Here is a 22,754-nt window from a genome sequence, read left to right on the forward strand (position 1 = left end):
CTGCCTGCTAATTTGAAAGCGTCTTTGTTTCTGATAGTAGAAGTCAAGATCTATTTTCTGTTTGGGGGAAATTTTCTTAGTTTGTTTTCTTGCTACCTGTCTTGTTTCAAAGAGGAGCTACTACTAATCCATGAGTGACTAATATTCAAACATCATAGGGCATTAATGCCCTAGTCTTATCAAGAGTAATCTCTCTCGGTGCATCTGGGTGGCTCAGTCGGTTAAGCATCCGACTCTTGGTTTCGGCTCAGGTCAGGATCTCAGGGTCGTGAGATCAAACCCCACGTGGTGCTCTGCACTCAGTGGGGAGTCTGTTTGAGATTCTCTCTCTCTCCTCTCCTTCTGCCCCCCTCACTGTGTGCTCTATCTAAAATAAATAAATAAATAAATAAATTTTTAAAGAGTAATCTCTCAGAAAAAATAAGTAGAAGTTTGTTTTTTTAAGGTGCTCTTGAAAGCTGTTTGAAAGTAAAAATGATCTATTTTTAATATAGTCTTGTCAATAAGGGACTTAAAATAAGATGTGGACCTCTTAACTCCTTTTGGGGGGCTGAGTACACATAAGCGCTTATTTTGTAAGTATTTTTTATCCCTTTAGTGCTTTTCAGGGCAGTTTTCCATTCATGCTTTCTTATAGCAAAGCTATCAACAATTCACTCTCATGCCTTGGGATGTCCCAAGTCAAACCCACACCATCTATTTAAACCTGTTCTGGACGCTTTGTGTTCTGGAAAGGACATCACTTAAAGTTGTACCCAAGATATCCTTCTCTGTCACTCCAGGCAACAAATAAATTGCCAAGTCCTCTTATTCTACCTCTGCAGCCTCTCTGCCAGTCAATCCTTTTCAGCTATTCCCAGTTCAGGCACATGTTGCCTCCCACCTATACCCTTGAAATCACCTCCAGCCCTGTTTCCCTTCAACTCCTAAATTCCAACACTTATCAAAACTTCTAAAGCCCAGCTCTAAGGATGTCACCTCCCAGCTCAAAAACCCCCCGTTTCTCCCCACCACCTAACAAACAAAATCCAAATTCTTTAGCCTAATGTTCAAGGCCCACCCACACTCTTACCCCAATATAACATTATAATGTGATTTCCTCCTACTCCCTTACATGTACTCCAGCCAAAATGTACTATTCATATCCCGTATATACCTTTCCCATTCTAGCATCTTAGCTTTGTCTGTGCTGCTCTTCTCTTCTTACTTTCCTAACTTCTTGCTGATCAAAATATGACCCCATCTTTCAAGGCCTAGTCAAAACTACTACCTTTTCTATGAAGTCCCTCTGGATTTTCCAGCAGGAAATCTTTTGGTCCTTGTGCATACTTTATCTGTTACGATTCTTACTACAGTTTATATTGTAAGCTTATTTTGTGTGTGCTTATATCAATAGCTTATCTCTGCTCAGATTATAAAATTCATTTCATTGATTCAACAAATATGTGTTGAGTGCCTACTAGGTGCTAGTGCAATACAGAAAATAGTGATTAATCCAGACAGAGTATTTATTTTAGAGGGCCATCCTAGGGCACCTACCAGGTATCTTGTAAGCACTTACTTGAATACATAACTTGAATACATATCTGAAAAACATATTTACAGACTAGAAAAGTAAGAATAAGAAGTAAATTTAAAAGGCTTCAGAGCAGCTGAATTAGGAGTTCACATCAGCTTGAAGTTAGTCTCTTGTCACTTTAGCCATAGAGACCCCAGCATGCTTTCACACAGAGCCCTTTGCTGTCAGTTACACACATCTCCGACAATAATAATCATGACAACAACCACAGTGAGCTTGGACATATGATTTCCAAACTCATGTCAGATGAGAAGCAGCAAATTGGGAGCAGGGAATAGAAATGGTACAATCAGTCACATGGGCTTCAGTGAAATGGACAGTCCAACAGCAAGGGAGGACCCAGAAGAGCTAAAAAACAAAACAACAATAATAATAATTTTTTAAAAAAGCAATCTGCAGCCATTTAAACTAGGGACAAACAGTTCTGCATACTTCTGAAGGGCCTGAGGACTTCTCAGTGTTATAGCATACTACTACTTTTAATGACAAGTCATCAAGCTGGATTATGTTTATATAGCACTATTTTAGAAGGCAGGGAAGAGTAATATATTGGAAATGTTTCCATCCAAGATAATTAAAACTCTTGGTGTTTAAAAGAATGAATCCTCAGCCCTCTATTAAACTCACTTATCCAGAACGACTCTCTCCCACCCCCACCCGCAGGCTCTGGAGCCAGGGTTTTATGGTACTCACTTGCATTTCTTGATTCATTTGCCTCAGAACATTCGTTGGCTCTCAGCATTTAGTTCAATTTTCATTCAGTAAGTTTCATTCCCATTTTATTTGCACAACACTCTAAAAGGGCCAATGGAGGACACAAAAGATTTGAAAAGTCTAGAACCTAGTCTTGTCTCAGAGATGCTCAGGGTCTAGTTTAGGAGATAAGACCTACATCCTTGAACCCACATCAGGACACAATAGAGTGAGATGTAAATAAGTGAATAGTGAAACAAACTTTGCAATGAAAGATTGTCTGGGAAAGGATTAGGGCTAATCAGGGAAGATTTTTAGAGCCTCTGAACGAAAAGTGGAAGATTTGGGAAGGGCATTTTGGTAAAGAAAACAGCACAAAGAGGAGTAACAACTCTAGGAAAAGAAGAGCAAACTCTGTGTAGGCAGTGGTAAAGAGCTGGCCTGACAGACGAACCGAGGGCCCTGCTTGGGGAAAATGAAATAAGTTTGAGGCATTTCCACAGGTTTGTACAAAACCCTGTCATCTTTCTAAAGTCCCGTCTTGGGCTGCCATAACAAAATACCATAGACTGGATGGCTTAAATGAAAGACATTTATTCTCACAGTTCTGAGGACTGGGAAGCCAAGATCAGGGTAATAGCTGAGTACCTTGGTTTCTGGTGAGGATCCAGGTTCCTCGCTTGCAGACAACCACCTTTTTTCTGTGTCCTCACATAGAGGAGTAGGAAAAAGCAAGGTTTCTGGTGTCTCTTCTTATATGACACTAATCTCATTGTGAAAGCCCCACCCTCATGACTTCCTCTAACCCTAATTACCTCCCAAAGTCCCCATCTCCATGTACCATCACATTGGGGGGTAGCCCTTAAACATATGATTTGACAAGAGTAGGGAAGCTGGGGGTAAGGACAAAAATATTCAGTCTGTAATAGGTCATATGACTGGAAATCCCTCTTTGAAAAGCCAAAAAAAAAAAAAAATCAAGTTTGATGTATAGATTGGTACTCTCTTCAATTGTGTCATTTTGCTAGAGAGTTTATGTAACAGCTAGTTGCAAACTATAAAGCTGTCTTGATTTTCTTTAAGTTCATTTTACAAATGAAATTACAGGAAATGTAGGTTCTCCTTTGGTTAGAAGCTCTAGAGGATCTTACTTCTAGAAGACATCATCTAGTGCTGTGGATATGTCTAAAGCCTTAGGTGATGGTTAACAGATCCTACGAGTAATTGAGGATGAATACAAACAATGAGCTTACTTTGTACAGCTTGTTATCTGGTCAAGACTGGAGGTTTATCAGCCTCTTAAAATGAGGCTCTAATAACTGTGGTTTTACCTTTCTCACTAGACTGTAAACTCTGGTGGGGTAAGTGTGTTCCCCAGATTCTAGACCATCATCCACCACAGAAATGGGACTTACTGCTAAATTAACAGCTGAATAAATGATTGAGTGCAAGACAGATACATTTATTAACATTTGACCAAGGTTAAAGTCATGTATTTCTCAAAATTAACTTAGCTGAACTGGCTGAGATTCTTGTGACTGGTGGATCGTGACTTTTTAACAAATTAAAAGCAAACCACACAATCAGGGATTTTAAAGTAATTTTTTCACAGACATGTTTGTTGTAAATCCAACACACTTATCCTGTTGAATTGGCTGCTTTGTGTAATTGAGAGCCAATTTCAACGTTCACATGACAATGAAAATCTCAAGCTTAAATTTATTAATATGTTGTCTTGGCAGAACACCAGGCCTCTTAATAGCAAAATATGGAGAGAAAGGATATTAGTCTCCAAAGACTTGAATTTGATTTCGAAAATAAACGGATGTTCTTAAAAAAGTCATTCACAAGAAGACATAATTGTGGAGCTGTGGACTATAAAGTAATTTAAACAAAAAATAATCCAAAGGCCTAAGAAGCAAAGTTTAAGTATGTTAAGTAGTTGGAAGGCCATGGGGCAAAATATTTAAGTGTTTTAGGGCCCACCTGAGCAATTCAAGTTCTGAATAGTTGCTAACTCACTGATCAGTTAACTCCTAATCTAGACACACTTAACAAATAATTTGCCAAATATACTAGGATATGAAGCAGAAGCACTGGATATTCAACCAGATGGGTCCCAGAAAAGGAGACTACTTCATTGCTAAAAACCATGGCTATCATTTATTGAGCACATACCAAGTATCTGTCCAGCACTATGTCAAGTGCCATACAGACTTATCTAATCCTTATAAACCCACCATTGAGCAGATGAGGAAACTAAGACTTAAAAATAGGTTAAGTAAATTTCTCCAAATCAACAAGTCTATAAAGGGCAAAGCAAGATTTTTGCCTTCACTATGGGCCATTCCATTCTATTCCACTGCTCCCCAAAAGATAGCCCTTGAAATGACAACATCAGCATCACCTCAGAATTTGTTAGAAATCAAAATCTCAAACCCCATCCAGACTTACTGAATCAGATTCACTGATTGTGGGACCTAGGAAATCTGTTATTAGCCAGCTCTCCAGGAGGTTCTAAAGCATGCCAAAGCTTGAGAAGCACATCTCCATCTTACTCTGTTTCTCCAAACTTTAGCAAATACGTATATTTCATTTGTGCCAGTGCAAATTCTTACAAAACCCGGAAAATTATCACATCCTTTTCTTTGAGCTATGTGAACAATAGTCACTATACCAGTGACCGTAATTCCTACAAATAAAATATATAAAATGAGCCCCAAGGAAAACAACCCAATAGCATTATCCATCTAAAGTATGAACAAGGGCTACAGTGATTGGAATTCTTTCAAGACCTGACTACACATATTGATTTGGGATTAAAACAGTAATCACTTAGCTCATTCTAAGCCTTAACAGATAAAATAGATTTTTAATATAAGCTCAGAAAGGAATATCTTGCCAAGAGGGCAAGAGTAACCATCCTGTGTGCTGTGACAAAAGTGAAATATAATATATGAAAATGGCAATCAGAATTCCAATCTATTGCTATGAGTAGTTGTCTTGCCAAATAATGAAATGTATTGACATTGGTGCTGAGCTGTCATTGGCACATTACACAAACATTGAGATTTTCTAAGCAAAGTTACTGGAAGTCATTCAAATATTTATAATGGTGTAATGGGTGAACTGGAGACTTTCTCTTTCAAAAAAATTTTGTTCCAAACTCCTTGATGAGAAAATATTTGGAATAAAGCACAATAGATTTATATACAGACTTATATGGCTGAAATTGATTTTTGTTTCCCTGGGAATTTAAGAATCTTTTTAATAGTTGAGAGCTGGTGTACAGCTGCAAAAGGTTGGCTTAATATAGAGCCAATATTTATGCTTTCTTGATAGAACAAATGAGAATTCTCTGTTTTCTATCTTACTTATGTTGAAAGCCTGGCAACACTGGGATATAATACTTGCTTCTTCAAAATGTTTTTAAATTGTTGTTCACTGTTTTGTATTTCATCTTGAAGCTGCTTTATTTATAATATTACTAAACCTCAAAGAAATCCATATGGTGGAAGTGAATGGAGAAACTTTGCAATTTCACTGTTTTATTCTTCTTTAATAGAATTTATACAAAACCGAAAATTGTTCAAGTCTGCTTTTTGTCTCAAGGTATATGTCTATACCTTGCGACAGGATGGCTTAAAGAAATCTAATTTAAGAAATTATATTACCCAGTAAACTTTATGGCTAGCATCTAATTCTGCAGAAATTGCCCTCTTTCTAACAGGCGTGTGAAAGTTTATGTAGATACTTGCTGTCTCTATATTTAAATAAAGCAAGCCTAGCCTCAGAAAAATACAAACATAGTTTTGTCTAAATGTAGGTCCAGCAATATTGTACCAGCAGCTCCTACTTCTTAATAATTTCTAGGTTCTTTCTAGACTTACTTATTTATTTCTACTGCTTACCATTTGCCTACTCTGTTGAGGACCTACTAAGGGCCAGCCTTATGCTATTGCTTTACCTGGAATCATGTGTACAGGTGCAGTACTCTGACATATGATAACCTCTTGAGCAAATATTGTTACCCGCGTACATCTACCAAAGAATACAGAATTTGTCTGTAGACAAAGTAATTTATGCTTCCTGGATCCTAGCCCTCACTAGCAGAGTTTTGACATCATATGTATTCTCTTTTAGCAAAAAAAAAGTAAGATCAGGAATCCAAATGGTCAGTATATTGTAGAGGTTAACATCATGGAAACTGGTATCAAAGAGTCTTGAGTCCGGTCCTCGATCTATTGCTTACTACCTATGTGGCCTTGAACCAGTCACTGTAGCTGCTTGTGCCTCCATTTTTTATTTCATAGAGCTGTTGAGCAGATTTACTCAGAGAGTCCTCAGAAAAGTACCTGGTATGGAGTAGAGTGGTCAATATATGGATGCCATCATTGTTATTCTCTGGGCCTGTTCCATCACCTGTAAAATGGATGCAATAAACAAACAAATCTTATGGAATTTCTGTTATGGGGAAGGCTAGAGGTTCTATGAGGTCAAGAACTATGTATGTCTTTTCACTATTGTATCCTAGCACATAGTATAGATTACTGACATATAATAAGTATGAATAAAAATTTAAGAACAATTTAAGTGAATGAATAAATAAATTATGTATATAAAGCATTTGGCACAGTGTGTTCAATAAACGAGGGCTAGTTTAAGTATTTTTAACTATTTTGTGGAATCCATAATAGAGCTTTTGTTCAAGCCTGACCTCTGTCCATAGTACTGGGAAGTCTTTACTGGGAAGTCTTCACTTCCTGGTACTAAGAACTCCAAGAAGCTCTGTCCAGTAGCATTATGGAATTAATCCTTTGGCCTTGACTAGAAGGGAATTAGTGGTAAGAGCATTGTGCCGGAAATCTAGGAGATTAAGATTCAAGTTCTAGCTTCACAATTTCCTACTTGTTTGATCTTAGACAAGTCATTTTATCTCTTTGAGTCTATTTCTTCTATTGTAATTTGAATGGTTTGGATTGAAAGATACTCTTGTAACATTGGCTCTCTATAATTTTACAAATTATGTCATAACTCTTTGTTCCTGAACATATGAACAATTTTTATGGCTTATCCCTCATGTATATAGCATGCCTATTATACACACACACACACACACACACACACACACACGTGTATGTAAGTCAGCAGTACTTGTTGTGAATTTCTTTATCCAATACAGGCACTTTTCTTCTGAAATAAAAAAAAAATTCCTCTCTCCATTTATATTTTTGGCAATTCCTGCATGAGAGTTTTACATTTAAATCTAGCCACATTAGATTACTAAGTGAGAAATGTTCTAAAAGAAAGGCTTGATTAAGAAAAACTAATGACTTATTTTATCCATTCCATCCCAATGTGATTTCCTCCTTCCACACTCATTCAACTTTTGTTTGTACCATTATTTGCTATTTCTTAAATATTCAACTGGTTAGGCATGTGTATATGCTTTGTCTCCCTATGTAAGAAGAGCTATGACCTACTATTTGCCAGGCACCCTGCTAGGGAATTCTCTAATTCTTTCAACAATCCTCAAAAATTAGAGATAAGGAAACTGGTAAGTACTTAAGTGGTCCCAAGTTCAAACCACAGTCATTGATGGCGCCAGAATTTGAAACTGGGTCTGTCTCATCAAAGTCAATGCTGCTTCTACTCTATACTGTCTTTCACATAGCTGCTTACCCTGTCAAATACCCACAGTCTAAAGATGTTCCTGGGAGCAGATCTGCTTATTATATTTGTTTGAACTATCCCCCCCATACACACACAGCATTGTGAACACAATAGGTGCTAGAAAATGTATGTTGAGTAAATGAAAAAAAAGGGGGGGCACATTGGGCCTTCCTCAGTTTTGTGACCTCATTTCTCTCTTAGAGGTCTCCTCTTTCTTCTTCTTCCTCTTCTTATTTATTTATTTATTTATTTATTTATTTATTTATGGATCAAAACAGGAAGTGGTAAGATTGTCACATGAATACAAATCTTGGAGTTATGACAAGTGCCAAACTGGCTCTAAGGCATCAAGGAAGTCAAAGCTTAGTCCCCTCTATTTCTTTCCCAGCACTCAGTGAGCCTGAATGTCAGGATTCCCATCTCATGACAGCCTCAGTAGACAGCAGCATGCTGTGGAGGGCACAAGCACTGTCCTAAACAGGGGTAGGGATCTCTAGACCCTTTCAAATTCTACACCAAAGAATTTTCTCTGGGCTTATGGAAGTATATTTTAAGAGAAGGTCTTTGGTATTATTAACACTTGTGTATATTTTGAAGATGAAAAGTCAGAGGTTGAATGAGGCCATTATTTCTGATCATGGAGTTGAGAGAGTTCATACTTACGTGGTGGTGATAAATGCAGTTTTGGAATCTTCTTTACTGGATACTCTTTTGAAAAGTAGGTAGTCATGAGCAATTTAAGAATGTTACATTAACTTAGCTCTTACATTAGGCAAGTTAAACTGACAACTGTAACAAGCAGTCCCAAACTTGAAGCTTTACACAATAAAGTTTTATTCTTATTCATGCAATAATATAATGTAAGTATTCTTGGTCAGCCAGTGATCCCCCAAATAATATCTCAAGGGTCCAAGCTCCTTCCTTCTTATAGTGCCACCTGCTCTAGATCTTCAGAGTCCCCTCCATTAAGCTTCAAGATGAAAAAAGAATGTGGAAGATTAAACAGAAAGTTCTTATAGGCCAGGCCTCCATACATATCATTGGCCAGAATTCAACCATATGGCCACACCTAACTGCAAGGAAGGCTAGGAAAAGCAGTCTAGCTGAATGCCCAATAGGAAAAGGAAATGAGGTGTAGGGAGCACACAGCAGTTTCTGTCCCAGCTCTAAATGTATACTTCCCATCCAGCCTTAAGGATTTAGCTGTGTTCCATGTACAGAGCCAATAAATGGTTGCTCTTGTTACAATTGGTACATCTGATATAATCTAGTAACCATTATCTGAGACACTATGTAGTGCACAGCCAAGTGTTAATTGTGGGCTGTGATAAATAAGACACGACTTTGCCCCTAAGAATTTTGCACTAAAATAGAGCTCTCAACCAACTCTAAAATGGAGAAGAATAAGAATTAAATAGAGGTCAAAGTGTTTTTTGCATATATTTGATTATATGCCTGTCTGCCCTAACTTTAAGCCTCTCAAGACCAAGACCTCATAACATATCTTTGTGGTCTTTATTCAGTGTCTAGCATATAGCAGGTATTTTAGAAGTGTTTTTTAAGAGAACAAAACAAAGAACTATGTTGAAGGAGTGCAGAGAATGAAATAATTATGTGTTGTTGTAAGTTCTGCACTATACAACTCTAGGAGGTACAATTCACCTTGTGGTCATTGTGAATGGCTCTCCTTAGAGTTGTATTGCATACAATTTGCTCATCTATATGTGACAGCCCTGGGGAAAAGAGCAACCCAAAAATGCATCCAGGAGAACATTAAAATTGAACTGGGCTTTGAGATATACAAAGAATTTCTACATATGAAAAAAGGAGAGGAGAGGAAAGGTGCTCCAGACTGAGGAAAGAAGCCCATCCAGAAGCCCAGAGTTCTAGAAAGACAGCTGATAGATCAGGTAGCTGAGAGTTATGCTGATGGAAAGTAATGGATAAAAGGTGAAGTTACTTTGTTGCTCAATAGTGAAGGGTGTTGATTACACACTGAGAAGCGTGAAGTTTTTTTGGTAAACATTCTGGAGTTGTTGTTGTTTTTGGAGGACAGAAATAATGTGTGCCCACTCATGTTTGAGGAAGATGACTCTATCATGTAGAAGATGAAGAAATGATAGGTGAGGAGATCATGTGGGAGACCACTACCTCACTGCAGCTGAGCAGTGATAAAGACCTAACTAGGACGATGGGAGAGTGGAAAGGAAGAAGAAGACAAAAGGACTTTGTGACTTTTTGGCTGCCCCAGGTGACAGAGAGGAGTGAAAAAATTCTCCAAGGTGATGTGGAAGATAGTGTGGACAATTCATTGCAGAAAGAGAACAGGAGTTTTAAAAAGGAAAATGATGCATTTGGTATGTGTTGCATTTGAGGTGTCAGCAGGATATCTATATAAATACCCAGAAAGAGGGGAGATGATTTCTGAACTATCAGCTCATGGCGGCCATGCAGAGAGTACAGAGCAATGGTTCTTAACAGGTTGTGTGTGTATGGGGAGGGGGAGATTGGTCTGGCTTACCTATCACTGAGTATGAAATAAACTACCACAGAAAGCTTAACACAGCCACTTATCTTGCTCATGATTTTGTGTGTCAGTATTTGAGGACAGACTAGATAGGCTAGGTAGTTTTGTTCTATGTGGTCTTAACTATAGTGGCTGGGCCTGGAGGATCCACTTTTAGGATGGTTCTTTATTCATACATGGTGCCTCCATGTCCCACACATGAGGTCTTATCATTTGAGGTACTCCCTATGGCTTGGGTTTCTCATGCCATGGTGGTCTCAGGATATCTGATCACACTTCCTATAAGAGGCAGGAGTTCAAGCTACCAGATCAGTAAAGGGCCATGCCTAGAACTGGCACAGTGTTTCTTCTGTTACATTTTATTGGTCACAGGGCCTAACCACATTCAAGAACTTGAGGATAGATTCCACCTCTGCATGGGGAAAATGGCATGGTCACATTGCAGAAGGGTATGTGGGATGGGAAATATTTTGGGGCCATCTTTCAAAAATACTGTTTGCTACAGGGGTGTCCATCAAAGTCACGTGCAGGGATTTTTCAAATTATGGCGACTATGCTTCCAAGTTTTTTTAATTTTTTGTTTTTTTATTTTATTTTTAAGAATCTCTACATCCAACATGGGGCTCAAACTCATAACCCTGAGATCAAGAGTTGCATGCTTAGATGGTGATCTAAGCCAGCCAGGTGACCCTACTTCCAAGTTTTAAATAGGTTGTACAAGAAATTCTGATACATATCCCTGACTAAGACCCACTGGTACAGAACAGAAAGAAAAAGTAGCTCAGAAATGAAATGTAACAGGAAGAAAAACTCTGAATAGGGAGCTCCTGCTGATAGACCAGAGATGAAAGGAATGAGCTCAAGGCATTATGGGAGCCAGAGCAGGAGAGCATTCAAGAAGGGAGCAGTCAGAAGCACCAAATTCTATGGAGATAGAATAAGAAGTAAGCAGAGGTTGCTGGATTTGGATTTAAAATCTCTCCAGGCTTCTCTGAACTCTATTGCAGTTAGGGTTGGGATCCCAATTCTGAGGCTTGCAAACTGAGTCTGCATGCAGCTAGAATTGGTTCCTTTTGCAGTCAGTTTACTGCATCAGGTATAGGAAGCACATCAGGCTAGGACTTGAGAGAACTAAGTTCAGATTCTGACTTGGCTGCGTATTCACTCTGTGACTCTATACAGGTCACCTCGTCTCTCTGGGCTTCAGACTCCTTTGCTCTGAATTCTATATTAATATTTAAAATGCCATATTCTGTTCTTGTTTGCATTCAACAAATGTTTATTTTCTTGAGATATTTTTTAATGAGACTTGAAAATACTGTTTTTTAATGTGGTATTACTTGGGACCAGAATAAGGGAAAACATCTGCTTTTCTTTCTTTTTTTTTTTTTTTTTGACAGAGATTCTAAATCTTTATAATTTACATGAAAAAAAATTACAACGGTCATACTGGGTTTCTTTCAAATGTGAAGGAAGAAAGGAGGCTTTGCAAATGAAAATGATAGAAACCACCTTAGTAGGAAAATAATTTGAAGATGGTGTTTGCTCATAATGGCTCAAAGAAGTCCCCAAGTCCTTGCCTTCACCAGGACATCCTGGTAGATAGGTAATATAAGAGAGATAAAGGTTGATAAACTCTCTGGAGAGTGCTGTCAGATGGGTTATGATGACTAGGTTTGCTTTACACTCCTCAGTCCCTTACCGGATGCAACTAATGAGACAGTGGTATGAGCCTGGATGTTCCTCAATCAGCCACTGGGGAGATCCTCAAGCAGTATCCTTCCCACCCAGCCCCCAACAGGGCTCTCCAGGCATCTGCCTTTAGCAAAGCCAAGGCTAAAGCAGAGTTTACACAGCTGGGCCTTAGTTTCATGAGGATCTTCATTCTTTGCAGTCTGATTCTCAGTGCTACTTAGGGATATCTCTGAAGATGGGAAGCCAGTTTAGCTCCAATCATCAAGTAAGTTACTAGTCAGCCCTCCCACTTCCAAATCCAGACCTTTTTACTTCAGCCTGGTCCCTTCCTCTGTCCCCCTAGCTACTACACGCTGCTCATTCCCCACTCGGTGTCTTCTTGCTCATATTTTCCCTAACTTCACTTTCTCTCTTTCTCTCTTTCTCTCTTTCTCTCTTTCTTTCTTTCTTTCTTTCTTTCTTTCTTTCTTTCTTTCTTTCTTTCTTTCTCTTTCTCTTTCTCTTTCTCTTTCTCTTCCTTTCTCTTTCTCTTTCTCTTCCTTTCTCTTTCTCTTTCTCAAATCCTAATCAGAGTTCAGAGCGGGCTAAATTCTGCCTCTCCCTGGAGCTTCCCCTGCCAACTCTAGGCCTCTGCACCTCCTCCACACAGGTGTGATTTACCCACTAGGCAGGCTGAGTATGTGCTTAGGGCACTTGTAAGTCAGGGGTCTTAGCCATCCCACCCCTACCCACACCTCACCACACACACACACACACACACACACACACACACACACACACACAGAAACCTCAGCTTTAATGAACATATACAGAATTTTCAAATGGGAGAATCTAAGAAGATTTTATTTTAACTTTAGCATATGTAACCTTTGTGACATTTCAAGAAATAACATTTGTTCTTCATTATGTAGGGAGGGGCACAAAGGATTACATTTTTCAGTTTAGGGTCTTTAGAGTTCTTAATTTTATATTGATCTTTCCTCTGAAATTACATTGTGCTCATTGTGTTTTCCGTAGACATTGGCATTTAACTGTATATTGTCACGTGTATGACCTGGTGGCTGACCACGTGGATTCTGAAGTCAGACTGATGTGTTGAAATCTTGACTCTGACACTAACTAGCTGTGGGACCTTGGGCAAAGTATTTGTGGTAGGTAATCTCCAGTCATAGCTGTCATAACTCCTTCTCCCTGCCACTCCTGCATTGAGAGGTAGAACTTGTTTTCCCTTCTCTTAAATTTTGCTGGGCCGGTTACAGGTTTGACCAATAGATCGTGGGAGAAGTGATGTTCTAAGATTTCAGAGACTGGGCCTTAAGAGAACTGGGAGTTTCCATTTCTTCCCTCTTGGAGGGTTCTTCTTAAGACTCTAGCTTCCATCCCAGGAGAGATAATGGAGGAGTATAGATGTCCTCTGGTGGGCAGTCTCAACTGTGCCCCAGCTGATATCCAACACCAGTTGCTAGCCATGTGAGCAAGCCATCTTGGATGGTCTAGCTCTGTCGAGCCTCCAGATAAGTGTAGCCCCAGATGACCTCATGTGGAACAGAACTGCCCAGCTGAGCCTGGCCAACTCTGAATCATCAGACATAATAAGATGGTGTTACTTCAAGACACTAAGTTTTGAAGTGGTTTGTTATATAGAAATAGATGACTGAAACAGTATTTAACCCTACTTAGATTTGGTTTCTTCCTCTGTAAAATGGAGTCAATAATGGTACCTATTTCATGGTATTATTTTGAGGATCAAATGAGATTAAATGTATGGTAACTGCTTAGTGATGTTATCATTATTATTATGTTTAATCATGCAAGGAAGGCTCTGTCGCTGGTTAAAATAGTTCAAGAATCAGAGTGCAGGAAGTGGGGGAGGGCAAGGGAGAAAAGGAAGGTGTAGGAAATAAATGAATTACTATTTATTGGGAGCCTACTAGGTTCCAGGCCCCATGCTAGGTGTTCGCATATATGATCTCCCTTGTTCTTGACAGAAAACTTGTTAGGGGTATGTTATTATCCTTATCATAGAGTGAAGGCACAGAGATGTAAGTGGGCTTCAAAGTGGGCTGTGTAACTTTTTTTTCCCACACATTTTGGACTGAGGGGCTTCCTGAGATCTTTCAAAGTGTAATTTCTGCTTTCAATGAGAAATTACATATCCAGCCAGATTCTAATCAACTCCATCAATATTCTGCCTCTTATAGGAACACTGAGGAAAACTTAAGAATATCTTCCAAAGTCCTTCACTTCCAGTAATAAATTATTACAAATCTAGCACCAGGGAATCTAGTAAAATCTTTCATGAAACTAGTTATTTTTAGCTTATGTCACTTCTCAGAGAAACAACTTCAGACATGTAAAGCTGTACTGCCTTTTATTTTTTCCTAAAATACCACCTTTAGCCCTCTAAGAAGTGTTTCCCCATTAAGTCTATATACATTAGTGCTTAATTTGTAAATGAGAAGTTAAGGTATCTTTCCTCACAGAGCCAGTTTGCTTGGTAAGATCAGCACAATACTGATAAGAAAACCTATACTAGGCCCCTCAAACTGGGCCTCTGAGATTCTGGCTGAAAGCTCACCACAGATCTGGGTCCAATAATAAAATCCTCCTCGAATCTGGGAGCGTTCAGCTCATTTCTGCCTTCTCAATCTTTTAAGTGCCTCCTTCCCATGCTGCTTCTTTTCCTTTCCCCAGTTCCTTGCAAAATCTTGTTCCAAAATGTCAGTCAACCATCAGCTAATGGGATCAGAAGTTGCTTCACAATCACAAAACCTCCTGTTCCCGGGCCCAGGGGCCCCCATTACCATCCCATGTCCCAAGATGACCTCCAGTCTCCATGACGTAAGAAGACATTTCAGAGCAGCTTTATAAACGGAGAAACTCATTTGTTATTTTTTCAAGGGACCAAGAAAAGAAAATGTTATGAACAAGGAAATTGTTGGTGGGTCACTGGCTGGGACACTGAAATTTGAACATTGAACAATTAATTTGAGGATAATATAAACAGGTTTCATTATACAGATTTTAGGAATATGATATGAATAGTCTGTTGTTTTGAATTCTAGAATGTTCCTCCCCCTACTGTGCCCCCACTCCCACCCCCTCTTACTATGACTTGGCATTCTCCCTCTTACTACTCTACTCTGCTGGTTGTTTTCTCCATCTACGCCTGCTGTTGGGAGTGCAGATGAACTCTGCATTTGGCTTCATGTGGTTGCCTTGCCTACATTTATTCTGACATTTATTCTGGTTTCCTATTGTGTTGCTGACACACATTTTTAAGGGTTCCATTATGTTAGGGTTTTTTTCCTACTCTCTTCAGAAAAAATTGACTTTTCAAAGGAATATTTTAAAAATTATTTTTGTTTAAAGAAATGTTTCTAGTTCTTTGTCCTGTTTCACAATTATAGCCATGTAATCCATAAGGAATCCATTAATGTGTAAGAGGCTTTGAAGCTGCTAGATGTGTGTGTGTATGTGTGTGTGTGTGTGCGCGCACACGCACACTGTTTTTTTCTTTTTCTCTCAGAATCTGGCTGCTGCCAACCACTGATTTAGGAATGTTTAGGGGTATATGCCAACTCAATAATCAAAATCATTTTGGTACTGGGAACCCAACCACAGTCTCTGTAGAGCAGTGGAATTTATTGCTTGCTCCAGTATTAGGTAATAGTACCAACAACATTTTGAATAAAGAAGAGTCTGATAAGATGTGAAAGAATGTCAGGATAATTCATTTTGATCATAAAACAATGCTTGTTTTGAGTTGAAATACTAAAGGCACAAATAGCCTGATGGTCCATGACTTCCTTCCCTTGACTTGGTATAGGAATATGATTCATAGCGTACTTCAGGTTTGAGGCTCCACACAAAGTGCTGATTTGCTGCTACATACACATCCCTGTTTTCATTCCACAAATACATACCTAGTACTGATTATGGGCCAAGCACTGGCCAAGGCATTGGGACTGCAGTGGTGAACAGGGTAAACACAATTCCTGCCACATGGCACTTTCTGAAGGAAGATATCTTGGCTTCATAGATTACTTGCTGTTAGGACATTTGAGGCACATGCATAACAAAGTAATAGTGAAGCTTGAGTCCTACTGAACTGTGTTCTGATCCAGGCTATACCACTCCAAGCTGTTTTATCTTGAACAATTTATGTGACCTCACTTCAGATTCTAAATTCCAATAGAACTTACATCATAGGGTTATTGTTGAGGGTTAAGTGAAAAAAATCTTTGTACAGCTTTTAGCAAAGTGCTTGGTTAATAACCAGTAGTAGTAGAAGTAGTAGTAGTAGTAGATGAGCCACCCTGGCCTTCAGCAAAGAAGGGTAAGTTTCCTCATTCTTGACGCAGCAAGTTCATGGGACCAACCATCACTGGCAAGTCACAGATCCAACCCACCGTGGAGTCTCTTCAATTTGAGGGAGAGAAAAAGAAAGTGTTGCCCAATGCTCAGAACCACATCCTTTGCTTCTAAATCTACAGTTCCTCCTACTGCTCATGGAAGGAAATGCAGCTCCTTCCTCCCCAGGAGGGTAGTTGCCAGCTCCTCTGTGGTGAGGATTCTTCACACTACCTGAGCCCTGACATTTCAGACCCCATAAGGGGCAACCCCCTCATCATCCCTGAGACCTGCCACCGGTGATTGTGCCAGTGGAAGCCCACCATGCTATGGTATAGACTTTTCCCACTCACTCTGCCCCTTCTGTTTCAGCAGGATCCCCATCTTGCTCCATATTGAGCTTAAAACAGCAGATCTAGAACTTCCAACGTTGCTGGGACCTTCAGGAGTCACAAGAAACCCATCTTTCTGATGGATCCTGGATTGTCTTTCCCTTTGGGACATCCCTGATTTCAAACACTTATCTCCAAAAGAGCACTCAACAGTTATCGTATGGCTGCCATGTGCCCTGATGTTTTGACTGAGACAACGTGGTTACCATACCTAACCAGGTCTCTCCCAGAATAGTCACAAGGTTCTCCTGGACACAATGGGAATGCAGGGAAGAAAGCTGTGTCCACCTGTTCCTCTGCTGTATGCCTCTTCAGAAGCCATGTCTTCTACCCAGCAGGAGAGAGAAGTTTGCTTGGTGTCCATCCTAGGAATCTAGGTGCCAAAAGAACCTAGGTGCCAAAAGAACCCACTGTAGCCAATGTGCCCACTCCCTTCCCCATGAAGAGGGCAGGCACAGAAAATTTCCCCAGATCCTGCCCAGCTCATCTACCTCTAAGGGGCCTTACCATAGCTAATATGTGAGAGGAGAACAAATTTAAATGAAATAAACATGAACGTCCTCCTAATAATAATAGTGCTATTAATCCAACACTTAGTGAGTGCCCAATTAACTACATGGTGCCAGAGGAGAGACAAATCCCAGCCACCCTCTTGGTAGTTTAGCAAGATGCTGGCTTAGCAGGTCTGTGCTAGCTTGAGGGAAGAACAAGCTGATGCCAGAGGCTAATCTCTAGAGGCTCTGTCTTCAAACAAGACTATTTCCTCAACCAGGAAATTTCCTGTATCACATAGTATATCATATGTTCTCTGCCGTCCTTTTCTTATAAATCCACGTAGAGGGCGGGGTCCTTTCCCTGGAGCCATTTCCCCGGGGGCATCCAGCTGTGGCCAGTCAAGCACACATCTGTCAGATGATGGCAGCCCAGGGTAGCTATGGGTTCTGTGGCCTCTTATGTGGAAGCTTCCCCAGTAAACTGTACTTCACTTTCTGCATATCACTAGTAAGGCGTGTTTCTCTGCTGCCTTGGCATGACAGCGTCAGAACCCAGGAAATTAGCCATCGTGAAGGTATGAAGAACTCAAGGTCTCTGTACACAAGTAGTTAACAGTTTCGTGGAAAAGAACTCAAAGACGATAATAAATGCAGTACATTTATAGACACTTGAGGTGAAGGGACTTTAATAGGCTGTCACTGAACCCCCACTCTAGGCAACAGATTATAATCTTAACTAAAATGCATACTTCTGCCTAGATTAGCAAAGTCCTGGAGGGCCACTTATAAAGGGGGCCCACACTGGTTCCTGGACCCTCACTTTCACTCTTCAGGGAAAAAAGAAGCCCCACAGATGACTATATCTGACAAGAACTTGCTCTAGGAACGAACCCAAAATGAAGAGATATTCACTAATAATAATATATAATAAAAATAGTAAAATTCACAAATAAGGGGAACTAATTTACTAATTTTTGTGGAGAATAAACCACCACTCTTTATTCACATTGATTCATTTAAGAAAGTTAACAGAAAATATATATCTATATTACCCACAATATATTTATACCCACAAGTAATGTTTCAACATGAGCAACCATTTCAAGTGCATGGAAACACGGCCATTGGCCATTTAAAGTGAGATGGCAAACCTAGGTAAATACTCAGGCTGGGACTGATGTGTTCAGATTAGGCCCTACACATGAGTGCAGGGCTGGAGTGGGGAGGGCATGCTGAACTGGGGCATATACACCTCTTATACACTCTTGTGTGGGTGTAAGCACCCAGAGTTAGGGGTGCCATACTTTTCTTCCACACACAGACACTATCCACCCACAAAGCCTAAAGGAGTCCACTTTTCCTCATTCATCTACTTAAAAGGGCTCCTTTTTATAATTGGTATAATTTGTATGTGCTAGCAGGTGTCTCACCTTTCCTCAAAGCCTTTCAGGACTTGATAGTTCTAAGGGCAAGTGGGGTACAGGGCACCTGACTACTAATAGCTTGAACCATCCATCCCCATTAGGAAATGACAACTTCATAAAGACCTTGGATTTTTGGACTCTGGTCTTCTCCCCGTAGGTAACCAGGGAGCTTTAGAGAATAATTGGTCCTGCTTATCAAGCTGGGTTTTTTTAAACTGAATCTTTCTGAGATAATTGTAGATTCACATGCAGTTGTAAAAAATACAGAGAGACATACTATTTACAACTTTACCAAGATTTAATTATTTAAACCAACATATGTTGAACACTTTTTCTGTGCCAGCCATCAGGACAACAAAGATGCCCAGTGGGATCCCTGGGCTTCTGTTCCTTTAAGTTCTCATGATGAAGACAGACACAAAATATCTCTTTAATGAAGTTCATTGTGCAGACTGCCAAGAGGGAAGTGAGCATGTTGGAAGAAGAGTCCTGGGCAGTGCCTTAGGGGATGAGTAGAAGTTTTTCAAGAGAAATGGGTGTTGGATGGGGCAATCTGGGCAGAGAAAACAGCACAGGCAAAGGCTCAGAAGTATGAAATAACATGGTGTGTGCTGGGAGCCATTCAAGTAATTCAGCATGGATTGGAACAAAAAATTCAAGGAAGAGAGTTCAGAGGCATCTGGGGAATGAGAAGGGAATGTTGTGTGATCCTGGCCTCCCACATTCTATGCTGGGGAAATGAAAAACAGATGGGAAATATGCTCCCAAACATGGCCCAAGCATGGCTCTCAGGGAAGCAGGAGAGAGTCTTGTTCCGGTTTGAGGAGCCCACAGAGCCTTCATTTCCAATTTTTGGATTATGGCGCACTTCCTTCTGTGCCCTTCACCCAAGGTTAAGAGCAGGAAGTCTAGCTCATATCTTTCCTCTTCTGCACAAGAGTGGCAATTGGAATAAAACAGAGTGCCTCCCCTCTACCAATCTGGGCTACCACATGGGGCAAAGCACCCTAAGCTCCCATCTGGCATGAAATTTATCCAGAAGTCCTGTAAGGGATCAGTGAAGGACACAGAAGTTAGTTGATGATGTTGCTGGCAAACTCAGTGGAGAGTAACCAAAGTGGTCTATAGGACAGACCACCTGAGCTGGGAATCAAAGGGGAATCCCATCCATACTCCAAAGAAATAGACAACCCCAGAAAGCTGAGATGAAGCAAGTTAACCAGGACTCCAGGCCCTGACTGAGCTGAGAAACAGCTGACCTGGAGTATTCTAGCCACAGAGGTCCACAGAAGGTGCCAGTAGAGCAAGGAGTAACCAGGTACACAGGGAAATAATTTCCTCAAAGACAGTGGAAATTCAAGGAGTAGCATGGGATCTGAGTTCCTACCTGCTCACCTCCACAGTCACATGATAAGCAAATGCGTGTATTTACAGACATTCTGGAGGAGAAGACAGGGAAGGCATACTGAGATACGTAAATGTAAGTTTCCTTATTACTCAGCAGGAAGGGGCTCCTAAGGAAGATTAGGTTGTTTATAGAAAAATAAGAAAGTCACATTTTCTTTGAATGAATGAGTATATTGTGTGTAATGATCAACCCCTCTATATATGGTTTATGAATACCCCAGGTAGGGTTGTGGATGAAACCATTCTATTTTAATGTGGAATGATGAGGATTCTGTGCTAGTTGGTGACTTCTGAATCATGCCATACTCTCTGCCAGTACTAAAATGTTCTCTTACTGAAGAAGAGATGAGCTACTTTCTCACTTGTCCTTGCCTCCAAAAACGTGGCAATCCTGGTACATCCCCAGAAATGGGGATGTGGACTTTGTAAGAGGACTGGGGCAGTTTTGGATCTGTGAACTGCTTTCTTTCATAACAACCTGATTTGTAGTATTCCACCCTGTAACTGAAAGGGAAAGCGAAAGATAAAGAAGAAAGCAGTATTGTGTGTAGATAGAACTTGGAATTTGGTGGCTTATGAGTCACTGATGGCCATATTTTTAGGTATGTTTTTTTAAAGTAAAAAAAGAATCTTCCTAGGTTTGCTGTGTTTACAAAACAAATCTCAGCAACTTAAAACAATATGGTTTATTTCTTCTTGATGCTGTCTGGAGGCTGAGATGGGCTCTGGTTTTTACCAGGCACTGTGAATAGAAACTTACCCTTCCTGCTACATGTCTCCCTTTATCCTCATACCACCACCACCACACTCACAACACTTCTGATACCAGATGTGTGAGGGTCTTCCTGTACCAAGAAATTCTGTGACACCAGCTGGGTGTCCTACAATTCAACTCAATTCTGACACTATCTACCTGGAGACAGCATCAGATCCCACAGGTTAATGGCTCAGTCCCACAAGACAACCTCCACCACCACCACTGTAGACACCAACACAAGTCCAGGTTGTCACCTGTGCTCCTGACCAACTAGCTATAGGTCAGAGATTCCCACCACACCCTCCTCAGGTTTGATTAATTTGCTAGAGTGGCTCACAGAACTCAGGAAAACAGTTTCCTTACTGTTTACTGGTTTATTATAAAAAAATATGATAGAGGATACAGGTGAACACTCAGAAGACACACATAGAGCAAGGTACAGGGAAGGAGCATGAAGCTTCCATGCTGTCTCTGGTCATGCTACTCTCAGTACCTCCAAGTGTTCACCAATCCAGAAGCTCTCTGAAACCCCATACTTTTGAGATTTTTATGGAAGCCTCATCATCTAGGCATTATCAATCATTAACTCCATTTCTAGTCCCTCTCCCTTCTTCCAAGTTCCTAATCATGGCTTGCTCTTTCTGGTGACCAGCCTGCAACTAAGAGTCACCTCATAGAACAAAGACACTACTGCCACCCAGGAAATCCCAAGGGATTTAGGAGCTCCGTGTCAGGAATGGGGGTCAAAGAATAAATGTTGGAACAAAAGATGCTGCTACTGCTTTGATCACTTAGGGTATTATAAGAGTTTTAGGTGTTCTTTGCCAGGAACTAGGGGCAGAGATCAGTATACATTTTTTTAATTATCTCATACCCTGAGCTCTGCTCTGTCTTTTCATTTCAGGACCCAGGCTGAAAGAGCAGTCCCTACATGGGACATACCTGGAAAAGAGCAGAGAACCGGCCAAACCTCAAGATGAGTCTTATTCCTTCTGCTCCAACATGATGAATGCCATATTTATTCACATTTCATTGGCCAAAGCACGTCACATAGCCAAACCCAATGACTGAAGGACATAAAATCTTTCCATTTTCGCAGGTACAGTAAATCACCTGACAATGAGCAGGAAGGAGTGACCAGTGACTGAAAAAAATATTATCTAGCATGATAATATACACTGATTATAAATAAAATGGAAAACATGGGAAAGAAGAAAATTAAAATTACCTGTAATTCCATTGTTAACACTCAGATGTATTTCCTTCCAGGCTATGTGTCTGTGTATTTGCTTGTTTCAACAAATTTAGGATTATATAACATATACAAGTATATACCTGCTTTATAAGCTGCTGGTTGCTATAGAATTATATAATGAACACTTTCCCACATGATAAATCATTTTTTAAAAGATTTTATTTATTTATTTATTTATTTATTTATTTATTTATTTATTTATTTTTGTTTGTTTATTTGACAGAGAGAGCGAGCGAGCATAAGCAGGGGAAGCAGCAGGCAGAGGGAGAGGGAGAGGCAGGCTTCCCACTGAGCAGGGAGCTCTATATGGCACTTGATCCCAGGACCCTGAGATCATGACCTGAGCTGAAGGCAGATGCTTAATAGACTGAGCCACCCAGGCACCCTGAAAAAAATCATTCTTTTAAAATATCGCTTTAATTCCTGCACAATTTTTGTATTAGTTTGGATAGACCAGGTTTTGTAACAATAACCAAAAAAAAACAAAAAACAAAAAATTCAACTT

General features: G+C 40.0%; 1 long non-coding RNA gene across 1 annotated transcript in view; it reads left to right on the forward strand.

The window, feature by feature from the left end:
* LOC123780950 (uncharacterized) overlaps nt 1–22,754 on the forward strand; it is a 41,610-nt gene that overhangs the window by 14,989 nt on the left and 3,867 nt on the right. Inside the window, exons 1-2 of the long non-coding RNA XR_006776550.2 lie at nt 1–13,318; nt 21,899–22,093. The exon at nt 1–13,318 is cut by the window's left edge and continues 14,989 nt beyond it. This is a non-coding gene — a long non-coding RNA (uncharacterized LOC123780950). The remainder of the gene's footprint in view (nt 13,319–21,898; nt 22,094–22,754) is intronic.

This window comes from Ursus americanus, chromosome 17 (assembly GCF_024610735.1).
Source record: "Ursus americanus isolate L20-20 chromosome 17, mUrsAme1.1.p, whole genome shotgun sequence".
In the NCBI taxonomy this organism is placed as follows: domain Eukaryota; kingdom Metazoa; phylum Chordata; class Mammalia; order Carnivora; family Ursidae; genus Ursus; species Ursus americanus.